The following is a 27,677-nucleotide window of genomic DNA, read 5'->3' as shown; positions in this document are numbered from 1 at the left end:
TTTGGCTGAAACATTTCTGCCAACCTTGTATGAGACAGGGTGTAGTGAGATAAGAGGTAGTGAGGGAGCTGGGACGGACGTAGCAGTAGCCAGGAAAGAATTTGTGCAGACGCAGGAGCGAGACGAGGGGCTGATGGTTTTGGCCGAGACCGCTCTCTCTGACACAGCCTTGACAAGCTATTGTGCGGATAAGGAGGTGCTAAGGAAGAAAGGGAAATCAAGTACAGCATCCGCAGATGAGGAGTGGGGGGTGGTGCAAAAGAGTTATGGGGATGAGGTTTTTAACATGGCCCACGAGGTACCCCCCGGTGGACATTTTGCGGTGCTGGAGGAAACAGTTGGTGGAATCATGAAAGAGATTTACCGGCTGCCCAGGGGGAAGAATGTTATTGATCATGACCGACGCGAACTGAGACGGTCACCGGCTTTTGATATGCTAACAAACCTAGTCGGTGTTAGCGTGGAAATCAATGATGCTAGGGGCCCCTTGATAAGAGGAAAAAACCATTTTGAAAAGATTAGGATGGGATCGGTCAGATGGGAGAAGGCTATTGTTTTGGCCAGGTCTACTGATAAGGTCTCTCCCTTAATCCCCGAAGGAGTAATTAAACGACTCGCACCCATGTGTTTGATTGTCCCGAGGAAATGCAAAGAACTGGGACGTTGGGTTATGTCGGTTACAATAGGGCGGCCAAGTAAACAACACCCATATTTTTTGAGTAATTCAGTGACTAAAGGGCTGATGAACACAGAGGTGTGTATTGGCAATTTAACACGGCTGTCTGAAGCCAGCTTGATAGTGAACCTTGGAAAAAATGAATTCGGCCACAGGAATGTCACTTACCTGGGAATTGTGGTGACACAGGGGCAGCTGGCAGTGATGCAAGCTACAGTGCAGGCTATCGCTGACCTCCCAACCCCGACAGACAAGAGGGCCCTCAGAAGGCTTTTGGAGATGGTGGGGTACTGCAGGAAGTTTTGCAATGACTCTGCGGTCAATACCCGTCCCCCTCCTACTAAGCCCTTGCGAGGGAAAATTGAGTCGGAATGGGACGACCCTTGTTGTTGTGGTCCGGGACAAAACCAAATGAGAGGTTACATTGGTCGCAATTCATCAGTGTTTTTGGCCACTATGAAGTTTGCTGAGTTGGAGCCTGGTCTAAGGGATTATTAATAACACGTGTAAAAGGAACAGAAAATGTGATGACTGTCTGTCAAGGTGTTGACAGCTTCAAATTCTCTGTATTAGCTAAATAACTGTTAAAGATGTATATTGTGTATGTATCAGATAATGTAGTCATGTTTGTAATTTTTACCTCCCGGTAAAAATCCTTAAAGGGGGGAAGTGTTACGAGAATACACATAAAATTAAGATGTTTGCTGGCCTGGGCTAGCATCAGTGGCATCAGCAGTTGGTCTGCCACCTGCCCTCAGGGGAAGGAGAGATAAGGAACAATGGAGCAGCGTCTGGAGATGTGTAATGAAGGGATGTGGGAGGAAGAGCTGTCTGGAGCGGCTCCCCCCTTTGAGCCCTGAACTGTTTGAAGTGATGGACAGGCGATACCCCAGCAGGGGGATAAAAAGGGACAGGTTCGCTAAGACAGACACACGCCACCCGAGGTAACGAGACCCTGGAAGCGGTACGCTTCTCACGAGTGGGTGGAAAGGTACGATCAGCGGGAACCCGGTGTGTGTCCGCCCTTGCCTGGGTGCCGGGTTCACTGCAGAGGATCGACCGCATCTGGAGGAGGGGTCACAGTCGGTGACTTCAGGTGACATCACCAAGGACCCGCCCAAAAGCTGTTTGTGAGCCATCTCGCTGGTCTGTGAGTGAAGCCGTGCTGAATGATCAGTTGTTCCTATTCTATCTCTCTCTTCCCCCACCTTGTCCATCGCCATGGCAACGATTACTGCGAACTGAACTACTAAACTGGACTGAACTTTGAGTCATTTTGAAATTGGTCATTTACCCCTAGACAACGATAGAGCTTGATTGATGCTGTTATCTTAATTCTGTGCACATGTGTGGTTATCATTGTTGAATTGTTGCATTTATTATCCTTTCGATTACTGTGTTGCTTGTTTCTTTAATAAAACTTTCTTAGTTCTAGTACTCCAGACTCCAACTGAGTGATCCATTTCTGCTGGTTTGGCAACCCAGTTACGGGGTACGTAACACTAAGAAACACGAAGATTCACAAAAACAGAAGAAATTAGAGCCGGATTTGGCCAAAATCCTGTCATTCATCAAGATCATGGATAATCTTCTTACCTCCACTCTACTTTTACACACCATCCTTTGATTCCCTAAACTTCCAGAAATCATTCCATGAACTCAGCAACTGATCTTCTTCACCCCAGAGGGTTTGATAATTCCAAAGATTCATCACCCTCTGAAATGTTCTCCTCCTTATTCCGAGATTGTGAACCCTGGTTCAAGACTCCTCAGTCAGAGGAAACACCTGCCCGGCAAATTCCATGTTGTTGGAATTTTATTAAGTTTCAGTAAGATCTTCTGCAATTCTTCCAAACTCCAGGGAATGCCCCAGCAGATTTGACAAGGCAATTCTGGGTCATGGGTTAAGTGGACCAGTTTATTACCACTAAAGATCTGCTCTAATGCAGCCTGTAAGTTAACAATACAGGAAGCATACCCTCAGAAAGTGATGGACCTCTGAAGTTTTAAATGATCTTGACTGAATCCCCAATGAGGTTTGTACCACTGCAATGATATGGAAACAACTTGTCAGAGACACTAATGAAATAGCAAGTCAGCATCCCCTCGTCCACTTCAGTCTTGATTTCTACCTCAATATGGTGAATCTCACCACATGCCTCTCAAATTCCCTCTACATCTACACAAATAGGTGGAGAACACTAGTTTCAGTCTTGTCTATCCTTTTGCAATCCACTTTCTATCCCCTGTAATTATATTATTTCTTCCTCCTATTTCTCAGCTACAAGGATAAAACACACATTTGCTGATACATACACCCCTAAATCAGTACCAGATCCCCTGATTCCTCCTCCATCCATGAGCTAGTCCAACACCCAAAAGCAGCTGTATAGAGTACAGCTCCAACTAAATTCCAGGAAGGATGAAACCATTGTCTAACTTCAACTCTGCTACAGGCTTATTTACAAAAGTTGGTTGCTACAACACTTGTACCCATGCCTCCCAACTGTCTTTGACTATTTCAACACAATGACAAACCACCACTAAATTCTCCAGAAGTCTGCAATCATCCAAAGTCTGAGTGCCATGGTCTACTCTAACCACTCTAGATCCCATCAACTCTGCCCTTGTTGGCTTACACAGAGAGAGAGAAAAAAATCAGAGTTAACCAAGACTTTGATGTTAAAATCCCCCTTGTTTTGAAAACTCTCTTCAACCATGCTCAAACAATGCTTGGGTACTGCTGTGACCTGCAATGCTTACCTTTTTATCATTTCCAGTTATATCCTCATCGGTAATCAGTCATTAAGACGTTAAACCCTGAAATTCTGCTTTAAGCACATCTTCTTTAAGTCAATCATCAAAATTCACCTTTGACAGGGTTTTGGTTATCTGCTCCTATAAAGCAACTTGTTTTACAAGGTGCCACATAAACATGATTTGCAGTCACTGTTGAGTGATAAATGTTGGCTTGGGATACCAGAAGAGGTTTTCAAAAGCAGCCAAAAATCTTTTTCCATCAATCTCAGGGTAGATAGTTTCACCACCAAGACTGCACCTGTCACTCTGTAATACGCCAAAATATCGGCCAAGATTTCAAGCTGTACTCCTGGACTGGTGCTCCACTCTCTGATATTTTGACTCTATGAGAACAGTGGATAGTGCTGAGCCAAAGGAATACTGTAGGCCAAACAACACAGGACTTTCATACAGATCAAGCGTGAGAGAGAGCGAGAGAGTGTGGAAAATATAGAATGAGAAAGGACCTATACATTTATTCACAAATGCATTTTTGTCAATACTAAAGGTCAACCATCCTTCAAAGACCAATCCAGTTTTTTTGATTACTATGTTTGTTTAATGAAACAGTTCCAAGCAATGCAGTCCTTTCACATGATGCTGGTAGTGGTGGTGGTGGGGTGTGTGTGTGTGTGTGTGTGTGTGTGTGTGTGTGTGTGTGTGTGTGTGTGCGCGCACACACACACACACACGCATGCTCATTCAGGGTTGGTTGACAAGATGGTTAGGCAGGAGAAAGGAAAGTGCAGAGTTGCAGGAAATAGCTTATCAAATGTCTCAGGAGCTAAGGTGAGTAAATGCATGAGCTGTCATTGATAGCACAACATGCGAGAGAAATAACTGGCAGTCCATTTTACTCCCTATCCGTCATTTCCAGGCTCAATGTGATGACTCTGGATGCCATCAGACTTGCATGTCTCCATCAGAGATTAATTTCCCACCCACCAGATCTTGTCTTGCTTGATGTATTGAAGTATCCTTTTTGGCAGAGCATTCACTGCAAATCAACCAGAATGGCTGCAAGTCCTACAGCATATTAACAAGATTGGAAAAGGAGTCAATAAATCTGATTCTCCATCCTGTTGGTTTCGCATTTGTAATACAAATTCTCTGGGCAGGTTTGAAAGCCAGTTGTGGAGGGAGAGCAAATCTAATGCCCAAGGAGTTGCTGAGAGGTCTCTGGTTAATCAAGTGCATTTATCTGAATGCATGCCAACAAGTCCAAGATTTCTTCCACTGACGTTTGGTGAGACTAGAAATAGAGGTCATAGGTCAAGAGTGAAAGGTGAAATATTCAAGGGGAACTTCTTCACTCAGAAAGTGGAGAGAGTGTAGTACAAGTAGCCAGCAGAAGTGGTGGATGAGAGTTCAAATTCAATATTTAAGGGAGATTTGGATAAGTACATGGATGGGAAGGGTATGGAGGGTTATGGTCCAGAGTTCTGTCAGCTAATGTGTCTGCAAAGTCCATTTTTGTGCAGCTGGAGTTCATGATTTATGCTGGATTATCTGATTGCAGATCCTGAACCAGTTCACAGCTGGTACAAAATGCACAAAGCCTTCCATCTGAATGGAGATTTCACAGCTGCAAATGGCAGCCCAAAAGGAAAGAGACATCTATAAATTGTGTGCAAAAAAACTAAACTGCTGGAGGAACTCAGCAGATCAGGCTGCATCTATGGGGGCAAATTGATACCTCTTGGCCTCCAAGGGTCCTGCCTGACCCACTATAATCCACCAGCAATTTTTTGCACCAGATTCCAGCATCTACAGTTTCGTGTCTATAAATTGTGTGCGTGTTTCTTTTTAAACCGCCTATGTTTATAGTAGTATGCTTAAACATTTCTTGTGAAGATTTTATTTTTCATTATGGCCTACTTTCTGCCAAATTTTGCTATTTTATTTCATTTTTGAACACAACTGAAAATTAGAGGGCATAGGTTTAGAGGGGAAAGATTTGACAGGCAACTTCCTCATGCAGAGTGTCGCGTATATACAGAATGAGCCGCCAGATGAAGCGGATAAGGCAGGTACAATAACATTTAAAAATTGACTTGGATAAGGACACAGATATAGGAGGGGTTTAGAGGGATTGCGGGCCAAATGCAGGCAAGTGGGACTAGCTTGGTCAGCACCATAGTCAGAAAAAGGCCCTGTTTCAGTGTTGCATTATTCTATGATTAAACATCAAGCATTGAAATAGATGACACTTATGACTGAAGGCAAGGCAGGGCTACCTACCCACATGACCAGTTACATTACAAAAGGCCTGGTGCCATCCTGATACCTTGGCTTTTTGGCCAGCCAGTACTTTACAGATTCATGCAAGCTACATGCAGGACGAGTGGGTACCTTTGATGAGAGAACTGGTGGTGACATCCACCCACCAAGATGAGGGCCCATATTCCAGCCAATTGGTTGTATACTGGAAGCATCAAAAGTTCAGATCCAACCGTATGAAGGAAAACCAAGACAAAAGATTAGGAAAGGCATGGGACATGAGGAAAAGTAGAAAGGATTAAATGAGAATTATAAGGTAAAAGTCATAAAGTAACAAGAAGTGAAAGTGTTGTGTTATCTATTCTTCCATTACTTCCTATGGATCAACGATCCCCTTTCTCTCTTCTCCAAATTCAATTCTTCTGCATTCGATCCTACAATGTCTCTTATCAACTGCCTGTGAGTTTGCAAGCATAGGAAGGCTGGTATGTCACTCCAGCAGAAGTATACATCTTCCCGATATAGTTGGTCTGAAATGGGCAAAAGACTGGAACAAAGGCAATTGGGGAAAAGAAAACAAAAATAAATTTATCTACTCGTAACAATAACAGCACTACCTTCAAGATTTATTCTTGATATGTTCACCAACCTCTGCAGATCTCCATCCTAAATCTTTCAAAACACTTGCCTCATTTTGCTAAAAGACTAATAGATACAATCTTCACAGACCCAATCTTGGCTATACTATTTACATCCGTTACACTTATAATCTTATTGTTAGTGAACTTCTGTCTTCTCTCAGAAGGTCATTTAGTCAATTGAATAATTATTAACTACAGAAATTAAAAAAAGGTCTCTGTATTCCATATCAGTGGAATCTGAGGGTCAATCTGAAAGGGTTTCTGTGCCTAGAATTTCATTGTGGTCTATTAAGAATAGGCGGTCAGATTATTACAAATCCTTCCCCCAGGAACCAAAAAATATTGTTCAAAGGAGCTCATCCATTCACCAGTTTTGTGAAGAAAAACTCAAGAATTGCGCAGTTCACAGATAGACTGGAATAATAAACTTCAGTACAATGACCTTTATAGCACACAATGATCTAATTACTTTGCTGCACAGTCTTCAAGCAGAAAACATGAACATGAAGCTGTACGATATCCGATAATGTTGCTACACAGAATTCAACAACGAGCCAAACAGGGAGTACACGCCTTGTCAATTTTTAAAAAAAATATCAGGTCAATATTTCAGACGGAATGCCTTGTTCAAAAGTGAATGGATTAATTATAATATAAAACAGAAAAGTTGGAAATACACAGCAGATTTGTCCTGACCTACTGAGTATTTCCAGAGTTCTCAGTTTTTCTTTAGATTCCCACCATCTGAGTGTAATGACCTGGTTAAGATTCTTACTGCTATGCTGTTGGCTTGCATTTTAGCAGTTCTGTAAGAGCAGTCTATTCTGCTTAGAGCTTGTTTGGGTTTGAGCTGAGTTATGAGACTTGTTGTTCAACTTAGGAATGTGGTGCCAGCCAGTCAGGATGGTAAAAGTGAGAGAAGGCTCTCGAGAATGCTGGGTGGTGAGGTCTTTGTTGGCGGGAGCTGGTAGAAGACAGGAGAGAAGATGGTGGAGGATGCTGACCCTGTTACACAAACTGCTTTGTGCAGACGAATGGTTTTAAGGAGGAAGGACCATTACTCCTGTGGCACAGCCCGTTTGTTCAAGATGGATTTCCAGCGCCCTTTGGAAGATGGTGTGTGCTTTCATGCAGACAGTGGGTCCAGTGCGCGTGTTACAGACAAGCAAGATATGAGCTCCACCGTGCACGTACGAATGTTTAAGCATAATGGGCCCTTTTTTGTTTTTCCTTTTTTGCCCCTTAATAACTGTTTGCTTAAGTTAACATTCTTAAATATAATTCTGATCAACTGTATGTAGTATATGATCTGCTATTTCTTGCCGGGGACAGTAAATCACATAAACCAGGGTTAGAGTGGGTGAGACATCCCAACCTCACGGGTTTGGCGGGACCAAAGTGAATACACCATAGAAATACGAAGCCCGAGAAAGGTGGGTTTCCTGCTGCGGAATCCAGTGGCTGTTAGCAAGGAGCTAAAGAGCTGCATTTCCAGAGATGCCCAGTAAAATGGGTTTCATGAGATTTTAATTTATTTTCAGAGATTTGCCGAATGGATTAATTGTCCTGCCATTTCCAAATCAATTCAGTCTGGGGGCTGAGTTCAACGTACTATCAATCAACTTGCAAAACTAATAGAGCAAATATTAAGCCCATGGAAAAATGGTAGATAAGTGCAAATGATTAAATCTTCACTCTGCCACCAAAGACAGTAACTGAAAGCATACTTCCAGCACAGCACAAGAATTAGCAGTTAAATATACTACATTATTTTACTGTTGCTGTATTCTATGGTGGGAAGATTTACTGGAGAATAGATATTACATATCATAAAAAAAGCAGATTTGTTCTTTATAAGCCAAATCTGACATAAGCTCATAAAAAAGATCTTGATTTAAGTTGTCCCTCCAAGTGTTATGGTGGGAAAATGATCCTGAAGGAAAACGGTAAATATTGCACAATGTTAATGGTGTACAAACTGATTATTGAACATAGAAACTGGGGTAAAGTCTATATTGCAGAAGTTTTATTGAATATTTAAAATATTTACTGAATATTTACCTGCATAAAATACCAGCCTTCTCTCAGCTTACAAGAACATTTCAGATCGTTTTCCAGCAATATCAGACACATTCAGTTCTCCTGCTTGCCATCTTTAAGGGATCAATACCCTTAACTACAGACAGGTAGAACAACACATTTCTGCCACATATAAATCTTCAATCAGCTCCCAATATTTTGGAGCATGATTAATCCCCTGTTCAACAATTTTAATAACTAACTACAGTTGGCACCTTTAACCATGGCTTATTGCTTCCTGCTGGCTAAATTCCCTGCAGTTCAAGTAAACATCTCAGCTGCGAGACTTGAATGTGAAATTCTGTAGTATAATTTAGGATCATCTGCATTTCAACAGTGAACCAGCTAAATTTCAACTGTACAAGTGCTTGTTTTCATGAGGCATTTAATTAACAGAGACTAACATGCAGTGCCAGAACAAATAAACTGAAACTTGGAGGAGACCAAGTTCTTGAACTACACAGCACCATTTGACTGAGAAATCAACAGACAATCAAACAACAAAGAGATCAACTTCCCACTTCCCTCAACTCCTCTGCTACCATGAAGAGTAATTCCAACTTGCCTTGCTTGGCCAATTTATACACACAAGTTTATAGGATAAACCTCTGATATATTTAAGAGCCTGGAGCATGCTTACAGACTACACCGTCTATTCTTCCAATTCAATATTAAAATCCAACCCTCACTTCAGCAGATCAGTTCCAGATGGATCATATTTAGAAGACTCAGCTTCTTGTTTGCCATACCAATAAGTAATACTGACCTGAATCCCAAATGATTGAAATAATCATGCAGAAAGGTCACTGCCAAATGACCAAATCAATTCCTTGGCAACTGAAGTCAAATAGTTTTGAGACAGATGAGAAACACCTGAAAAACATAAGTGCAAAACTTAATTACACACGTTGAGAAGCACATCAAAGGTAAATATTGTGAATGTGTTCTATTTCGATCTGAGAACTTAAGTCAAGGATTGACACTAAATAACATAAACTTTTGTGAGAGAAATAAATTCCAGTAATGATATTCCAATACCCCTCCATGTGAAAAGAACCAAATTTTATAATGTCTTCTGATAATAATGCAATTCAAATTTTGATGATTAGCTCAAAATTGGTAGTATACAAAGCAAGGCTGTATTTCAACAATAATTCAGATTAAAATACATGGAAAACTCAATCATACACATTATGAGAGGCAGGTGAATATAAACATTGACAATGCGTTCTATTTTCATCTGAGAATTTAACCATCAAGGACCCAACACTGCATAATGTAGGAATGGTTGGCTTTGCAGTTTAGTTGTGTCAATTCACATTGAATGTATTTAAATATAATCAGTCCTTGAACCAACATGCAATATCAAATATTTTTTGTGATACTGAACATCTCATTAAAAGATTAACTTTATTTGTCTCATATACATCGAAACATACAGAGAAATGTGTTGTTTGCATCAACGACGAGCGCAGTCTGCGACGTGCTGGGGGGCAGCCCACAAGTCTTGCCATGCCTCCAGCGCCAGCATAGCATACCTACACTTACTAGCCCTAACTTGTATGTCTTTAGTATATGGGAGGAAACTGGAGCACTCAGAGGAAACTCACAAGGTCATGGGCAGAACATACAAACTCCTTACAGGCAGTGACAGGTATTGAACCCAATCTGTCAGCCGGTGCTGTAAAGCAATACACTATGCTACTGTGCTCATCAGTTAAGGTCGCCACAACCAGCCCAATGTTGAGTTCCATTCAAATTCTATTTGAACTTGTAGAGAGCTAAGTAGTACATAATTCCACTCCCAACAGCTACAGCAAGATATTAATTTCAGAAGCTAAAGTAACCCACCCACTTTGAAATAATACAGCATCAGTGAAAAGATTTCTTCGCTGATGGATGATTAACCATGAAATTTTGAGATGCTTGTATGTCTTCCCTAGTGCAAGAACTAACCGATGTGAGAAATAAGAGGAATAGAGTAATCTTGACAGAGTCTTGGGAAATCTTTAAGATACAATGGTGAGGAATGCATAAAAGTATGAAGAGTACTGCCAAAAAAATAGGTAAACCTGCTGAAATTTTAAAAACAAAAGCACATCAGAAGCACAAAGTTTCACTGCATTAAAACTCTGCACAAGAGAAGATGTAATTCAAGTGAAATATAAATTGAAAGAGTCATAAACTTCCAAAGCCATGATAAACTGCCCAGGATACAGTAACAGTCAATAAATTTGATCAAGAATAGTCAGAATGGTCCATCGGCCTGGAAAAAAGATCTGGTAACAAATGCTCACGTCTGTGGAATTTAATGGAATCCAACTGAATAATTCTGGAGCTCACTACCGGGAGAAAATTATCTACTGAAGCTACAATGACAAAGAGCATATAAAGCAATGTTCATAATATGAAAACAAAATGCTAGGAGGGCTCAGCATGTCAGGGTGCATATATGGAAGGAGAAACACAGTTAATGCTCTGGTCAACGATACATCATCCAGAACTAGGAAGAAAGTCAAAAAGAACTCAATAAGGCGTGGGAGGTTCAAAATGATTCCAACTTTCAAAAAAATCATGTACTGTTCACAAAAAGTTGGACAAATCTAATCCAAATATTTATCTTCTCATCACCACTCAGTTTTTTCTTCTCAATTTTTCTTTGTCTTGCACTGATGTCACTGCTTACTTTGCATATATGTAAGTTCATTGTAATTTGGATCAAATATATTGATGTTCTTGTCCTTGTGCAAGTACTATGCTACTGTAAAATTTTAGTTCCATGGCACTTAATACCACATGTATGCTGGCCTATGACAATAAACTTGAACTTGTTTATACCCAGTGGTAAAGTGATGGAGGACAATATTAAATAACCTTTACATCACCCCTCATTGGTTTTCACCAGGGTTGTTTAGACTTCATTACAAATATTGATCTAAACTTGGTCAAGAGTCATAAATTCCTGAGGACAGAAGGGAGAGAATGTCCATTACCTCAAGCCTGCAAATGACCATCTGAATGCCCATATGTTTGAAATAAAGGAAAAATTCTTCTGCCTAGATTTGTATGTTGCACAAAGAAATATGGTTTCAGTTGTTGGAAGCCCTGAGAAAACACTACCAGAGATTTCCCAGTGTAGAGTTCTGGACTTAACCATCTCCACCCACTTCTACATAAACTTTCCCTCCATACCAAGGTCAAAAGCAGGGATATTTCCTGTTGATTTTGCATTGTTTGATTCTATTTTCAATTTTTTTCATTTATTGGGGTCAAGAAATTGGTAGCATAACTGTACAATGAGTTGACAATAAAGAAGCAGTATTCACCATACACCACTAACAAACATTTACCACTTTCGTCATTAGGGAGTATCCACCTCCTCACAACATCCAATACATGATTAACATCAACCCCTCAACCATCTACATCCCGACAGCTATCACTGATCACCACTTAAATACTGTAGCTACAAGAACAGTGAGAAACGTGGTGTCTTGGTGCATGATGATCACTTTCCAAGGCAAGGTACTTCCTGCCAAATTACACAAAATGTGTCCAGCATCAAGGAAGGCGATTGATGGAACAGTACAGCTGAAAGCATCATGAGGGCAGTACACTGAGGCAGCATGTAGAACCACTACTTCACAACTCTAGTACATGGCAGATCATGTCTAATCAATCTTACAGTTTTTCCAAGGAGTTTACCAAGAAGCTTACTGAAGGAAAGGCAATGAACATTGTCTACATGGACTTCAACAAGACAAAGTTCCGCATGGGAAGCTTGTCCAGAATGTTAAGTTGCTTGGCGTAGTTAATTGGATTCAATGGAGAGTGATGGTAGATAGTTGTCTCTACCTGGAGCCTGTGACTAGTAGTGTGCCACAGTGATCAGTGCTGGGTCTGTCATCACCGTACGTATTAATAAGCTGAAGAACTGGATCTGTATATTTGCAGATGACACCAAGAATGGGTGCATAGTGGACAGCACGATCCAGACCAGCTGGGAAAACAGGCTGAAAAATGGCAGATGGAATTTAATACCGAAAAGAATGAGGCAAGACAAAGTAAGTTAACACTTACACACTGAACTGTAGGACACTAAGTTGTGCAGCAGAACAAAGGGACCACTGAATACAGATCCACAATTCCTTGAACGTGGCAATACAGGTATATGGATCATAAAAGTGATTTTGGCACATCATAAATCAGGACATTGAGTACAAGAGCTGGGTGTTACGTTGAAGTTGTATAAAACATTGGTGAGGCCAAATTTGGGTTATTGTGTGCAATTCCAGTCACCTACCTATTGGAAAGACAACAATAAGCTCAAAGTTTAAAGTACATTTATTATTGAAGTATGTATACTATATAAAAACTTGAGATTTGTCTCCTTCCAGGCAGCTACAAAACAAAGAATAAAAGTAAGCAAATAACATTCAGAACTGAAGTTCTTGAAGGTGAGTCAACAGCCACAAAGCCAGTCACAGCCAATCTCAGAGCCTGTTAGTTGCAGGCCACAGCCTTAGTTCAGCACAGAGACAAGTAAACCTCGCACAGCACTGAACTGAATACTGGCCCATCCGTCACCTCTGGCTCTGACATCCCAGTCTTTCCAAGCTGGTCTGGTGCTTAAACCGGCCAAACCTTGGGTCGTTCCTCGCTCTCAGACCCAGACCCTGTTGCTTCGATATGCTCTTGGGCCTGAGCCCTGCCAGTTTGATTCAGCCTGATCGTCTGAATCTAGCCCAGCGCTGAAATCAGCCAAAGAACGAGTCGTTCCTGGCTCTTGGGCCTGCGCCCAGCTGCCTTGCCTCTGCCCCACCTCAGTTCTGCCACTTTGACCCCTCTCAAGTCCACTCCAGCAAAGGCAAACATTGGCTTGACTTCCATTCTCAGGCCCGGGCCCCACAACCTCAATTTAGCCCATACATGCCACGCCGCAACTGTCCTGCACTTTCCAGACTTCAGTTCACACCACAAAGGTTCCAAGTTGTACAGGTGGTTCAAAAGCTCAACGCCAAAAGGGAAGTTACAGGCTATTGGTGGCAGTGATGATTTCAGAGATATAAAGTAGTAATAGTTTTGTTTGCTGCCAGCAAGTCGTCACTGTGCTTCACCAGCACCATCTCAAACTGGAAGCCAATTCTTGAAGGAACACAGAGTGAACTTACACAGATGTTGAGAGTACTTGAGGACCTGAGTTACAGGGAAAGGTTAAAAAGTTTAGGTCTTTATCTCCCGGAGCACAGGAGAATGAGGGGCGATCTCAATGCGGAAAACAAAATGAGAGAGGTATAGAGAACATACATATCTGCAGGACTTCTTTGCCTCTGGTAGAGTGAGACTAGAACTAGAGGTCACAGGTTTAGGGCGAAATGTGAAATATTTAAGGGGAATCCGTTGAGGAGCTTCTTCACTCGGAGGGTGCTTCAAGTGCAAAATCAGCTGCCAGAGAAAGTGGTAGATCCAAGTTCACTTGCAGCATTCATGAGAAGTTTGGATAGGTACATGGATTACTCAGGTATAGAGGGCTATGGACTAGATACAGGTAGATGTGATTAGGCAGAACACCAGACTGGTATGTACTGGATGAGCCAAGGCGTCTCTGTGCTGCAGTGCTCTAGAACTTTATGACTCTATGACCTAGATTCAATCCTGACCTCCAGTGCTGACTGTGGAGTTTACACGTTCTCACTACAATCACATGGCTTTCCTCCAAAAGGTTTGAATTCCAAAGATGTGTTGCTGGTTATTAAACTGTCTGCTCTCATAATTGCCCCTCGAGTAGGTGACTGGTAGGAGAATGACAAAGGGAATAGGTTATTGGTAGAAAGAGAAATAGTATTGAAAATCCAGCGCAGCTTTGATGGGCTGAATGGTTCTCTGTTTAAGCATTCAATTGGTCAAATAAATTGTTCTTCTCTAAGCAGAAATGCTAATTAGTTGGACTAAGAACCACTACCAGCTTCAGAATATTAGTATGAAATGATCAACATTGTCTTAAATATAACATATAGTTTAATCTTGATACAGAATCACTGAATCTTGGTAGAATACAGATACCAAAGGAGATTTGGGATTGGAATAGGCATCTTTACGTCATATATGCCAAGTCTCAGTGAAAAACATGTCTTACATCCTGTTCATACACATCAGATCATTACACAGAGCATTGAGGTAGAACATGTGAAAACAATAACAATGCGAATAAAATGTAAAAGCTACAGTAAAGTGCAATGCAGGGAAACATGGTGCAAGATCATTACACGGTAGATTGATAGTTCAAGTGTCAATTTATCGTGCTAGGGAATTACTTAATAGTCTAATGATAGTGAGGTAAGTAGCTGCCCTTGAGTTGCTGGTACACACTTTCAAGCTTTTGTACCTTCTGCTAATGGAAAAGGAGAGAAGAGAGAATTTCCACGGTGAGTGAGGTCTTCGATTGTGCTGGCTGCTTTACTGATGCAGCAGTACACAGAGACTAGAGAAGGCTGGTTCCCTTGATACACTGAGCTGGGTCCCATATCTCAGCACTTTCACCACTGAGGATGGCTAGTGCACACGAGGGCAACTTCATACTGCATTTGCTCACCCATTTCATCACAGTCACTGCACAAAAATCCTTTATTAAATAACTGTTGCTGGAAGATCAAATATTGTTTTAGATCCCACCAAGAAAGGTCATTAAATTGACTTTTATCGATCTACAGTTATATCGATGAAACGTGCCAGCCTTTCTTTTAACTGAAAACCGGCCAAAATCTACATCACAAAGTATGAAGAACAGTCTCATCTGAGCTCTGAAGAGTTTGATTCATCTGGACTGAAAGGGTTGAGGAGACAGCCAGTATAAAGAGGAGAAGGGGAGGGGTGAGGCAAGAGCTGTCAAGTGATATGTGGATCTGGACAAGGAGGGTGATAGGCAACAGAGTCTGATGGGGGATGGAAGGGTGGAGAATAGCAATTGAGGCTGGGAGGTGGTTAAGTGGAGGCAACAAAAGGGCTATAGGTGATGGGATCTGAGAAGGAAACTGAAACAAAACCCAGTAAGGAGGTATAGTGGGCAGATGGGCACAGCGGGGGAAAGGTCAAATGGGGAGTAGTGTGTGAACAATAGGCAAGTAGAATAGGTGGGGGAGTGGAAAGAACCTGGGAGGTGGAGTACAAGGACGTAGGAGAGGGAAGATCAGAAAGAAAGGGACAGGGGGGTAGCAGATTATGTGAAACTGGATGATTTAATGTTCATTATCAGTGGGTTGTACACTACCTAGACGGAATATGAGGTGCTGCTCTTTCTGTTTGCATCCAGCCTCATCCTGGCAAAGGAGACAGGTCAATGAAGGAATGGTGAGGGCATTTAAGCGGCTAGCAACCAAGAGTTCCAGATGGCTGGACAAAAATAGAAATTTGCTATCACTCAGTTAATTAAAAATTAACAGACCTGTTAAAATGTATTTTCTCAACCAACACAGCAAAATGTAAATTTATGTATAATGAGTAGTTTCTTTAATTCAAGTCAATGCACCTTAAAAATGGTTTAGTCAAAACCTTTACCATCTCAGAGGCCATGAATGCTAAAACGCGATGAGTCATTACTCAGATAACTTAATAAACGCACTGTCTTGAACACACAGACTTATTTACAGCTCCAGCAGACAGCAATCACTGAAGGTCAAAGAAAGCACAAGCTCATTCAACTGAAACTCATGTCAGCTTGACTTGAAGCTTTGAACCACCAAACCCCATCATGGTTATGCAATGTTCTTGGGATAGTTTTGATTATAGTATCCTGGTAATTGGTTACAGACAAGATTTATTTGTGCTCACCGACTGCTAAGTTAAGCATTCACTTCCATTGACAGATGCAATGAAAGTCATATAGGTTTTGAAAGACTGAAGTAATTGGCTTTGCTGTTAGCACCAAACACGTACAATGATGCATTCAAGCACGTCATCCAAGTGAATTCTGCTTCCTTAGTTTTAATGAAGAGCTCAAATCAAAGTTAAAGTGTTCAGTGAATTCCAGACGTTCTGAATTTATCATTTCCATCCACTTTACAGTCACTGGCCATTGAATCTCTCACCCTGCAACACCGTGTGAACCATCTCTAATTTCTTTTAGAATTCACTGAGAAGTAGCAAAATAATAAATGTTCCAGAATAAGGGCCACAAATAAATTAAAGTCAAACCCTAACTGAGTCAGAAATATGCAGATCTGGTTACCTTCACTAAACAAGGTTATTTTTAAAAACAGCCTGCAGCATTATACTTTATGTCTGGCAACAAAATCCACAATAGATTAGCAGAATCCATACTCAGCTAATTGGTTAATGATATTTGGGAGAAAAGCGATTTTGTACAACAAAAATATTATCAACTCAGGCCATGTTATCTTTTAAAAAAATCATCAGCCAAAGAAGATTTTGCAACCCCATCTTCCCTTTGCTTTGACTCAAACACATTTCAATAAGCCTAGAGGTCAAGAAAAGGCATTCACCATCTACACAAGTGCCAAATCAAAAGTATAAAATATGGGGACAAACTACCTCAGACATAGAATTACCACTGGTTCCCTTTGCTGTAGCAAATGAGAGAGATGAAAAAGAGGGGGTGGAAGGGAGGGCTGGGGTGGTGAGGGGGGTGAAACCATGTTCATTATCAGTTTGACTCAAACAGATTGAGTAAATATTTTCTATTTGTCCACAGCTTCATGACTAGAGACTTACAGGTATGCATCCTTAGTGTTAAACACAGCTGAAATTTCACACATGCATTTAATGCTTCACTCCATAATTCGATTTCCAGCATGAAAAAAACTGGGGAAGGTATAGAAGGTCAACTTTCCAGATTAGCTCTGCTCAGGAAACAAGGCCTAGTGGCATCAGTGTGCCTCGATGTCCCAGATGCCCAGGTCGAGTGGGCAAGATGTATCAATGGGAAGCAAAAAAATGAAGTCACACAGAAAATCAGATCTATGCTCTCTCTGAACATATTTGTGTAGTATACACCCTTTGCCAGCCAGATTGGCACCACTTCATCTTGCACTTCTGTCATCATATTTATTTTGTTGGTGATTAAACTTGTTTGTCCTCATCTTGTCATGTACAGTGTTGCTGAAAGCTGAATTTTCATTTCAATTATACCCTGTCTATGTATGCCTATGACAACAATAAACAATAGAATAAAATGGGGTAGTCTTTAATTGATATTAAACCATGGACAGAAGGAAACAAGCCATTGATGGAAACATGGAACTCCTCAGTCATAAAGTCATGAACAAAAAGGGAATATTAGCAGAAATAAACTTGGTAAGTAAGAATGATAACAATTTAACAACAGGAATTCTGCAGATGCTGGAAATTCAAGCAACATACATCAAAGTTGCTGGTGAACGCAGCAGGCCAGGCAGCATCTATAGGAAGAAAATTCAAGCAACATACATCAAAGTTGCTGGTGAACGCAGCAGGCCAGGCAGCATCTATAGGAAGATGATATCTTCCTAATTATCTTCCTAATGATAACAATTTGCATGGTTTGCATTCTTTCCCTCCGCTGTTACATTGAAGTTAACCTAGTCATGAAGAGCTAAATACCATCCAGGGATAAATTTAACTGCTGTTAAATAATATAGAGTATTTAAATCATTTTGTGCCTGCTCAAATACAATCACTAAGTTATCTGTTGCAAAAATCAAGTTAAAATAAAGGAACACATTTTAAGTGTAAATACATCCGCCAAAGAACAGACCTCATTCATACCTCAATCCTGCAAGATGCAGTTTGCCACTTACAACTTCCAAATGCTAAATGAGGCAGCGCTTGTCAAAACTGCAACAGTTCATGCACTGGGCCTCCACACTTACTGCTCAGCAGTTTGATTGGGATTGTTGTGCCTTTTACGGCAACATTGGTATCCTTTGTTGCTCACCTGGGATTATACTGATGGGAGGAGTTAATCATCTTTTTCCAATTCCATTGCATCACGATTTAAATTCAATGCAGATGTAAAAGCAAATGCTTACTGGCACATTGAATGGAGCCATTTGTTATCTTGTACCTTCAATTATTATCAACTGAAGCAGCAACACCCAACGAATAAAGCCATTAAAACTCAAGGTCAAAGAAAGCAAGTGCCAGCTAAATCAGGTTTAAGACTTTGTACTGGTCAGCAAGATCAACACGTAATATGAAAAAAATGGAGTGCTGTTAAATAACAAGTCAGTGTTACTGGAGTCCTTAAAGGGTAGCATACGTACATACGCCACGCTGCTGACAGCCCTAGCTGCCAGGACAAGCACTACACAACGTACAAGCCAATGACGTACATATTACAATTCTATTCCTTTAAGATACAGTCAGGAATGAAAATTCATGCAAGCGGAAGTGGATTGAGATTCTGCCAGCTTCTCACTCTAGCTTTTGTTAGATCAAATTCGCACATTCCATCTGACCTTAAGGACAGAGTGAAAATGGGCCAGGTTACACTCGTCAAAACTGCAGTAATTTATGCACGTACATGGCTGATTAGCAAAACCAGGTGGTGCTCTTTGTCATCAAAAGTTCAGTTGTGCTGGATTAGAGCCTAGTACATCAGCAAAATGGAGGGCATTAATGGCCCAATGACATGTATATCTCACCGTCGTTATATAAGTGCTATACCACTGCATACTAATCAAATACTCTTCCAGTGACCCTTGACACTGCAGTAGGATAGGATGTCATCCTGATCAACTAGAGCTAAAATATGACCCATTAAACACCTCAGGCAGGCAATCACGAACTTAAATACAACTAATCAATTAAAATCATAGGAACACAAGGCAGGAGTTCATTTTGGCTTCATCATTTGCCATTTTGTGTATTTACTCAGTTTCTCTCTGAAGCGCTTAGATATCAGACTTTAATTGCTTATTGCTAGTCATGAAGAGCTAAATACCATCCAGGGATAAATATCTCTTGGATATTTAACCAATCACCCTTGTCTTATCACCTTTATTTCTTTGTTTGTCCACCAGTGAGAACAGTTTCTCCATCTACTCTCCAGACCAGGGGTTCCCAACCTGAGGTCCACGGACCCCTTGCTTAATGGTATTGGTCCACGGCATTAAAAAAGTTGGGAACACCTGCTCTAGACCCTTTATGATTTTAATTATCTCCATAAGATGTCTCCAAAGAGAGAGGAATATCAAATCCTCCAGTTTATTCACATAAATCAACACCATTCATCTCTGGAACCATTCTTGGGAATCTCTGCTACATCAGAAAACATTGACTTATTTTCTAACATGCAGTGCCTTACAAGTTCAGATTAAAGTGGCCATGAAACTTCTGGATTCTCTTTAAAAATCTCTGGGTTACAGGGACCCCTTCAAGTGACAGAGATCAACCATGAAATATTTCTCTCCAATTCCAACCTCACCCCTTCTGAATGCTCTGCTCCCCACTCCCTCTGCACTAATCCTAACCTCACCATCAAACCCACAGATAAGGGAGGTGCTGCAGTAGTCTGGCGAACTGACCTCTACCTTGCAGAGGCAGAGCGCCAACTCTCAGACACCTCCTCTTACTTACTCCTCGAATAGGATCCCACTAAGGAGCACCAGGTCATTGTCTCCCACACCATCACCAACCTTATTGACTCCAGGGATAATCCTATCCACTGCTACCAACTTCATAGTTCCTGCACCCCGCAACTCCCGTTTCTACCTCCCGCCCAAGATCCACAAACCTGCTGGTCCAGGAGACCTAGTGCTTCAGCTTGTTCCTGCCCCACTGAACTCTTATCTGCATACCTATCTTATCCCCCCAAGTTCACTCCCTTCCTACCTACATCGGTGACACTTCACAAGCTCTGGACCTTTTCAATGATTTCAAGGTTCCTGGCCCTGATCATCTTATTTTCACTATGGATGTCCAGCCCTATACAACTCTCAGTTTCTTTCTGGACACCAGACCCAAGAAGTTTCCCTCCACCACCACTCTCCCCCGTCTAGCACAACGTTCTCACTCTCAATAATTTCTTCTTTGGCTCCTCGAACTTCCTTCGAACAAAAGGTGCAGCCATGGGCACTTGCGTGGGTCCAAGCTATGCCTGCCTTTTTGCAGGCTACGTGGAAAAGTCTATGCTCCACGCCTGCACTGGTGTCCATATCCCAGTTTTCCTACGCCACAGTGACAACTGCATTGTTCCTGCTTCCAAGCCAAGCTCATCAACCTTGCTTCCAATTTCCACCCTGCCCTCAAATTTACCTGCTCCATTTCCGAAACCTCCATCCCCCTTCTTGATTTCACTATCTCCATTCCTAGAGACAACTTATCTAGTGATGTTTATTATAAACCCATGGCCTCTCACAGCTACCTGGACTATACCTCTTCAACCCTGTTGCTTGTAAAAATGCAATCCCCTTCTCTCAATTCCTCCGTCTCCATCGCATCTGCTCTCAGGATGAGGTTCTTCATTACAGAACAAAAGAGAAGTCATCCTTTTTCAAAGAAGGGTGCTTCCCTTCCTCCACCATCAACGCTACCCTCAAATGCACCTCTTCCATTTCACGCATGTTTGCTCTTACCCTAATCTCCAGCCATCCTACCAGGGATCGGGTTTCTCTTGTCCTCACCTACCACCCCACCAGCCTCCACGCTCAACGCATAATTCTCTGCAACTTTCACCATCTCCAACAGGATCGCACAACCAAGCACATCTTTTCTCCCCCACCCCCCACTTTCTGCTTTCCATAGGGAGTGCTCCCTATGCAACTCCCTTGTCTATTCGTCACTCCCCACTCACTTCCCTCCTGACACCTATCCTTGCAAGTGGAACAAGTGCTTCACCTGTCCCTACACCTCCTCTCTTACTACCATTCAAGACCCCAAACAGTCCTTCCAGGTGAGGTGACACTTCACCTGTGAGTCTGTTGGGATCATATACTGTGTCCGGTGCTCTTGGTGTGGCCTCTTGGAAATCGATGAGACCCGATGTAGATTGGGAGACTGCTTCGCCAAGAGCCTATGCTCTGTCCGCCAGAAGAAGTGGGATCTCCCAGTGGGCACCCATTTTAATTCCACTTCCTAGTCACCTTCTGATATGTCCATCCATGGCCTCCTCTACTGTTGTGATGAGCGCCACACTCAGGTTGGAGGAACAACACCTAATATTCCGTCTAGGTAGCCTTCAACCTGATGGCATAAACATCAATTTCTCAAACTTCCAGTAATGCTCCCAACCCCCCTTCACCATTTCCCATCCCTTTTCCCTCTCTCACTTTATGTCCTTGCCTGCCCATTGCCTCCCTCTGGTGCTCCTCCCCCCTTTTCTTTCTTCCATGGCCTTCTGTCTTCTGCTATTAGATTCCCCCTTCTCCAGCCCTGTATTTCTTTCACCAATCAACTTCCCAGCTCTTTACTTCACCCCTCCCCCTCCCGGTTTCACCTCTCACCTTGTGTTTCTCTCTCCCCTCCCCCAACTTTTAAATCTACTCATCTTTTTTCTCCCGTCCTGCCGAAGAGTCTCAGCCCAAAACGTTACCTACTTTAACAAATTTCTGCAATACATCTCTTCTAATGAATGCAAGAATGTGGGGTGTACTTTAGAGCAGACTAGGCAACTGTGTCTGCAAATCCATCGTGGTCAACCTCCCTGCAACAAGGCTTTGCGCTATTATCACTAAACTTCAAAGCACATTGTTTTGCCACTGGTCTGAAATATTTCTTAGTCCTCTTGAGAATTCCACAGTTTTCTAAACCCTGAATCTTTTCTCAGAACTGTAACAAGGGGTCCTTGTTGCCACCTGCATGTAAAATTTGACCTCATAAAATACTGTATTTCAACTGACAGGCATGCTTGCTGTTCCCAATCCCTATCCATTGAACTACGCCTTTGATACCAGTTACAATTAAAGCTTGCAGGCTTCCACATTAAGAATGAGATTTATTATCACTGACCAAAATAAGGTGAAATATATTTTGTGGAAGCAGTACAATGCAAAGGTATAAAATTGCTATAAATCACAGAAATAAATAGCGCAAAAAAGGAATAACAAGGTGATGCTCATGGACAATTCAAAATGTGATGGCAGAGGTAGGGAAGTTATTTCTGAATTGTTGAGTGAGAGTCTTCAGGCTCCTGTACCTCCTCCGCAAAGATAGTAACAAGAAGGCGACATATCCCCGATTGTGAAGGTCCTTACTGATCAAAGCCACTTTCTTTCCTCATGCACATACCAACATATTCCTTAGGATCGTACAATAAAATCAGTTCTTTCAGTTCAGTTTCCCAACATTGCACACTTTTGATACAGTGACAGAATCAGAGAGATGGGGCATTGAAACTTAACTTGCACAAGAGTAACTAACACAAAGTTTCTTGAAAGGCACACAGCAATTGATACAATTGCATGTCTCTTAAAACAGCAACAAGCTGGTTTTCAATCACTGGCCTGTTCACTGGCAGCTAAGAAAGTTGTTTTAATCAGACAAATACCTAAATATGTTCAACTCAAAATTCCATTGGTCTTGTCCATCAGGCAGTGAAAGAGACCTTCAGAAAACTGGTATAGTTACCACTTTGCTGTCCTTCCAAGGTTCCATTAACTTCCCACAAAATGGAAATGCAGGATTTACCAAAAATGTCAGTTGGAATTTCAAAGCAGAAAAACATGAAATGAAACTGTACTACCATAAATTGGTTTGTTACTGTCATGCACTGAGGTAGAGTGAAGAACAGTTTTGCATGCCATCCAGACAGATATTTTCATCACATTTGTAGATTAAAGTAGTACAAAGGAGAAGCAATAACAGAATTCAGAATATATCAGAATCAGGTTTATTATTACCAGCATGTGATGTGAAATTTGTTAACTTAACAGCAGCAGTTCAATGCTAGCAATGAGAGAAAATAATTTTTAAAAAAATAAATAAATAAATAAATAATGAGACGTTGACTGTACCTCTTCCTATAGATGCTGCCTGGCCTGCTGCGTTCACCAGAATTTTTTGTGTGTGTTGCTTGAATTTCCAGCATCTGCAGATTTCCTCGTGTTTGCATTTTTAAAATCAATTATGTATATTGAATAGATTCTTTTAAAGTGCAAAAACAGAAATACTGTGATTCAATGTCCATTTAGGAATCGGATGGCAGAAGGGAAGAAGCTGTTCCTGAATCGCTGAGTACTCATATGGTAAATATACAGTATTTACATTGACAGCGAATGTGCAGTGCATCCAAACAATACGGTGCAAGGCCATGATGAGGTAGATGGTGAGGTCAAAAGCCCATTTTATTGTACTAGAGAACCATTCAATATTCTGATAGAAGATGCTCTTGAGACTAGTAATACGTGCTTCAGGTTGTTGTATCTGCTCTCCGATATTGTCTTTGTTTGGGGGAAGCGAGGAGTGTTGGTGGGCAGAAGACAGAAGGTCTTTGATTATGTTGGCTGCTTTACAAAGGCAGCAATGTGTAGAGAAGGCTGTTTTTCATATTCTAAGGTGTGGCGACAATTCTCTGCAATGACACAGAATCAGTGGGACTAAAATAAATAAATAGCCACCAATATAGCATCTATTGGTCTCATTATTGGCACCATTGAGACAAATTGATGGGTTTCTCTAGCCAGCCCCTGAGGAAAATGAGCCTTTTCTTGGGATGTGCCTTCAGTGTGACTTTGTGGTAGTTCTTCCAATCACTGTCGGATCTCTGATAGTTGGTGAACAGAGAGAAGTTACTAAGACAAGATGAGAACTTGGCATCCACACATATCTAACCCATGAGAAGTGCATGAGAATTACTGCCTCAATGCTTTTGATATTGCTTTCAGCAAAGATATTGTCAGAGAAGCAATGATCTTCACACTTGACATGATGGTGGAAACTCTCCATGTATCTGAAAGATAATGAATGAGGCCTCCACAGAACTGGTAATTGTTTACCCTAGCCATTTTAGGGTCCTTTAATTTCCCCCAAAGTGACTAAAATTGCATTTTAAACCTTAAGAACACAAGTCAGTTAAAATGTTTTTATGAAATTTCTTCAAAAGAAACTCCTTTGTTAAATCTCACTGTCAATTTTCAGAGATGTAGCTACTGAGGTAATTGGAATGTCCAATCATCTCCAATGTATGTCTCTCAGTGATGACCTGTACAAAGACCAAAACCACCTTATCTTAGTCTTCAACACTAAGTGAGAGTCTTACAGTTCAGTAAGTTTGTGCGTAAAGACTCAGTGCATTTGAAGGTCATTCACAGCTGGAGCAAGGAAGCCAGCCAGCTGCATGCTGAAGATCAGTAACGAATACCTTGGAAACTCCAGTCTTCATGCAGAGTTGAAGATTAAAGAGCGTTTTTATCATTCCTGTGTTTGATACCAATTTTGGTGGGGAGATAATCTTCAATAAAAAGGCAAGAATAAACACAGGAAAGGAGGGGAAAAACATATCTGTGTTTTGGGTGATGAGTTGATATCACAGACAACAGCAGCAGTTATCTGATCATTAAGAAACCTCAGGTACTTAACTGATCTCCAAGAGCCAGCCAAACCTGGTCCTCAGTTTCCCAAAGCTTCACAATTGATACAATCAAAGACTTTCATCAAGATTATAAACAGGAGCTGATCTTGTTCTTAACATACTCCATGGATTTGACAGCCAATGACGATTACATTGGCTGCCTCATAATAAAAAGGAACCAAAATCTCTTCAGAACTTCTACCATAAAGGGAAACAATTGATTTAATTGGACACAAGCATTTTTTCCCCTGTTGAAAAGCCCAGTTCTCTGCACAGGAAAGAAAATATTGCAAGAAATACCCATGAACATAAAGGAGCAAAGTGTACATTTTGCAATGAAGTTTAATAAACACTACAATCACAGGAATGCAGTAATTACTGGGTGATTAAACAAGGAGACCCAAAATGGATCATTCAAAAAGTTTTTAAAAATGTAAAAGTGACCCTAAAGTTGTCAAAATACAGTACTGCAAAATTAAACTTAGATCTATCAATGCCTTTGTATTTTCATCCCAATTAGTATGTATACGTCTTTAGTCATCACCACAGTGCAATTTACTCCTAAATGCAGTCAATATGGATCTGCCAACCTATACTAGAATGGTGTCTGGGATAAAATGTTTCAGTTATGAAGTGAGAGTGGAGAGGCTTGGTCTGTTTTTCCTGGAGAGGAGGTGGTCAAGAAAAGTATATGAACTTATGTATAATACAGATTCATATATCATTGAGGAATATGACTTATGCATGATATAGATAGTATAGATTGCAGGGAACTTTTCCACTTAGATGCAAATAAAGCTTGGGAATGCAGATTTAGGGTAGAGATCTGAGAGACCCCATTTTTTCACCCAGAGAGTGGTGAATATTTAGCATACACATTCTGAGAGAGTGGTAGAAGCAGAGTCACTGACAGCATTAAAAAAGTGCCTAAATGAGCACATGAATCACCCAGACAGAAAAGGCTATGGGCCAAGTGCTGGGAGATGGGATTAATATGGACGACTACCCAGTGCTCAGTGTTGACGTGTTGAGGCAAGTGGCCTCTTTCCATGCTCCATGATTAGGACTAGCAATGCCAATATCGGAAGCATCATTAATGTTTTCTGCGTTATTTATAACAGAAAAGTATCTCCAATGATCATATTTGTAACCATATAACTTGCGAGTATACATTCACTCTCCATTGCACGTCTAATCAAGTTGAGAAATAAAGCAGTTCTCATCACTCTAGAGCAGGGGTTCCCAGCCCGGGGTCCATGGAACCCTCAGTTCATGGTAGGGGTCCATGGCACAGAAAAGGTTGGGAAGCCCTGTTGTAGAGGAAGTAAAATTGTTGGGGGCTGGAGGGTATGTGGTGGTGTGGTACAGAGTGTGCTGGAGAGGGTGGTGACAAAGGGACGAAGAATTGCAGGATCTGATAACATTCCTGCTCCATAATTAAGCAAGCAAATTTCTACTGTTTTGTGCAGATCATTTTTTCTCTAATATTTTTTCCAACACACAAAACATTCAATATTTGGAAGTACGTTATTACATAATTTTGCTTACATCTTAGGACATAACCTTAAATTATTTCCTCCAGTTTTAGGACTGATCTGCTAGAGGAACTCAACAATTGAGCAGCATCTACGGGCGAAAGGAATTGTCCATGTTTGTGGTTGAAATCCTGCATAGGAACTACTGTCTTCCTAATTGATTACTGATCCAAATTCTAGCATCTGCAGTCTCATGGTTCCCTGCAAATTTTATTTGGATGCAACTGCCTATTTTCTAACTGGCCTTTTGCATCCCAGATTCCTGTCCCAAAAAGACAAACAACCAATACCTTGTGATAGTTACCAGAGCTAATCCTTTCAACTACTTCATCTTAAGTAAACCATTTCCTATCTTTAACAAATCCCTTCCAGCATGTACACTTGTGAACCACGGAAGTGTCCTATGTCACACAATCAAATCTCCTATCTTGGCTGCCTTCTTGCTTTTAATCCTTGCATTCTTCTGGTACTTGACTGCAGGAAAGTAAAGGCAGAACAAAATACTCAGGAGAGAATTATTTGTCACCGATACAATTCTCAGCAATCTGAAGCAGGAAACCCATAGCAATTTCACTCCTCCGACAAATTACCATGTGCAGTCAAGCGGGATATAGAGATTTTCTAGTTGTTGGTGGAACGCAGATACTGTTGGTCAGTAGAGATCAACAGTTTAAATCTCAGTCTTTACATTTTCAATGAATTTGAGCTCAGGTTCTGACAGCAAAAACACAAACCCATACAGCACAGAGGAACAGGCCTTTTGGCCCACTTTGTCTGTGCTGAACATGATGCTGAGTTAAACTAACCCTCTTGGGCCTGTGGGTGATCAATATCCTTTCATTCCCTGCATATGTGTATTTAAAATTCTCTTATGCCACTATTGTATCTGTATTCCACCATTACCTTAGCAGTGCATTCCAGGCACCTACCACTGTGTTAAAACATGTCCTACACTTTTCTTTTGACATTCACCTCTCATCTTACCTTATACATTCTAGTATCTGACATTTCTACCCTAGGAAAAAAAGATTTATGCCTCCCCTAATTTTTATAAATTTCCACCTGTTCACCTCTCAGCCGCATCCCCCAAACTCCAGTAGCTTCTTAAACTTTTCCAATATAGTCCATATCCTTTCGTCCAGAGAGCATGCTGGTAAACCTCTTTTGAACCTTCAAGCCACTGCATTTGTCCTGGAATGGGGCAACCAAAACTGCACACAATATTC

The 27,677-nt window shown here is 41.3% G+C and overlaps 1 protein-coding gene across 3 annotated transcripts in view; it reads right to left on the bottom strand.

Annotated features, from left to right (window-relative positions):
- adgrl3.1 (adhesion G protein-coupled receptor L3.1) overlaps positions 1-27,677 on the bottom strand; it is a 587,214-nt gene that overhangs the window by 444,453 nt on the left and 115,084 nt on the right. For all 3 annotated transcript variants that reach the window (XM_063049189.1, XM_063049191.1, XM_063049192.1), the window contains exon 2: positions 9,182-9,288. The gene's annotated coding sequence lies outside the window, so the exon portion shown is untranslated. The remainder of the gene's footprint in view (positions 1-9,181; positions 9,289-27,677) is intronic.

This window comes from Mobula hypostoma, chromosome 5, assembly GCF_963921235.1.
Source record: "Mobula hypostoma chromosome 5, sMobHyp1.1, whole genome shotgun sequence".
NCBI classification, from domain to species: domain Eukaryota; kingdom Metazoa; phylum Chordata; class Chondrichthyes; order Myliobatiformes; family Myliobatidae; genus Mobula; species Mobula hypostoma.
Note: the sequence above shows the minus strand (reverse complement) of the source record. Positions and strands in the feature narration are given on the sequence as shown.